The sequence below is a fragment of the Buceros rhinoceros genome, unplaced genomic scaffold (genome assembly GCF_000710305.1).
Source record: "Buceros rhinoceros silvestris isolate BGI_N320 unplaced genomic scaffold, ASM71030v1 scaffold6166, whole genome shotgun sequence".
Classification (NCBI taxonomy): Eukaryota; Metazoa; Chordata; class Aves; order Bucerotiformes; family Bucerotidae; genus Buceros; species Buceros rhinoceros.
The window spans coordinates 6,893-8,921 of record NW_010419195.1 but is presented as its reverse complement, the minus strand read 5'-3'; positions in this window follow the sequence as shown (position 1 = coordinate 8,921).

Genomic DNA, 2,029 nt, shown 5'->3' with positions numbered 1-2,029 from the left:
CAAACTACGCTGCCAGTCCTTCTTGCCAGCCACAGCACAGGCAGCTACTTCATCCCCACTACCTGCCACTCCAATATAAAAAGTACAATTAAGGTTAAAAGACAGTGTTGCAAGTACTCCCCTTCACCTGAACCATCTGTATTCAGCCAGCTCTGCTCATCGTGCTCTGACCTTCCAGGAAAAAGAGGTACATGTAGAAAGTCCCATCTGCACACGTGTCAGAGCCACGTGGGTCAGAGCGTCTCATTCCAGATGCTATTTAGCCACTCTGATGGATCTAAAGGTCTTGCCTTTTTGCTGCTATCATATACTGATGTCAGAAGATGCCAGAGTCACAACAGGAAGGCTGTAAGGGCTGCAGCCTGTGGTGGGGACAGCTCCCACAGTATTTCAGTCACACAGAGTTCTCCAGCAGGGCTTTCCACATACCACCATGAAAGCGGAATGGGTGATGCTGCAATCCTCTCTTAAACAAGGGAGCAGAAGACATACTCAAGGTCATTAATGAATGATGCACTAAGTTGAGCTCATCTGTGGTACAGACACGGCCTCTTATTTCTGAGAATGGGAGGGGCTGAATTTTGGGGAGTATTCATTCTGACACCTGAGTGGGAATAAGTGCAGCAAAGCATGTTCTGTTTTCACTCATGGGAAACTTACTACTGGATCAGGAGGGACTCAAAGTAGCTTGTAACTAGCTGGCTCTCAGCAGCCTAGAAAGTGGGATCTGAGCAGGAACATTTTTCTTTTTTCCCACACTTCTCTCTCTGGAACACAGCTAGCTGCTCTCCTCCCATGAAAACCTGGTGCTTCTTGAATTTGATTAATTAGCACTGCTAAGGATCAGTGAGGAATCTGAGGTGTAAAACCCAGGGGCTGGAGAGCCTCTAACGCCACAGCTGACTGCTCCAGAGCAGGACCTGGATGAACACGAGGATTTTCAGAACAGAAGGAAAACTTCCTGAGGGGAAGGGGAGGATGTGGAAGCAAGACAAGATGCCTCAGTGCCTGAACAGCATGTCGGCAGATCCCCTGCCAGTACAAGGACTTAAAGCTTACAGCACCAACCATGCAGAAACTCACATTAAATGCTACTGCAGCTCAATGAGCACAGTCCTGCAGACTGTTAGCAGAGGAGGGGGCAGGGTCTCGGAATAAGCAAACAGGCTTTAATGACACATTAATCTCAGGGAGAGTCCAGGATGCTTCCTAATACAGACAAGAGACACTAAGAGCTGGTTTATGTTAGTCCCCAAGCAAGAGGAGGAAATATTGCTGGCGGCAGCTCCCAGAAGCTGCCACTGAAGCCATGTCTACAGGATACTGGTTCAGGCCACCAAGACTGAGCTGAGATAGCAGCAGTGTCCCTTCTCTCAACCCTCTTCTCCTCCCTCCCAGCACAGACCTGCAGAAGCATGATCTAAGCTGAGCACAGGAGCAGTCCAGAAAGAGGCAGGCACCACCCTCGTCCCTATTCCCCTTCCACCAGCAAAGATTCCGAGATTAACAGGAATGCGAGCTGCACCAGCTCCCAAAGGATACCCAGGGACTGCCATCTGGCAAAGGATCAAAGCGTTTCAGGCAATTGTTCCCAGCTCCTCACCGCATCCCGCACTCCTCAGCCAGGCACTCCCAGGCTGAGATGCTACTTGTGCTAACCGCAGGATCGAGTCCTGCAGTTAAACTCAAAGGTGAAGGAAACATTCGTGGCTCTGCTGCTAGTTTTTCTGGCTTTCCTGGGGTGAATCACATCATCTGCTTCTGAATTGTTCTCATATTCCGGAGTCTGAGATCTCGTCCTCCATCCTTTCACAACACGCCTTGCCCAGAGCCTCCTGGGATCCCCCTCCACAAGCAAATACAGGCTGCTCTTGCACAGACATTTGCAAATTGATTTTCAAAGGGGTTCACTCCACTGCTCTGCGCTGAAGTGGAACTGTGTCTGGCTCTCTGGAACCCAGGCCCAGTTGGCCGAGAAGGGAGCAAACTCACTGCAGGCACTCCCCAAATGAGCCAGAGGAAGAGAGAT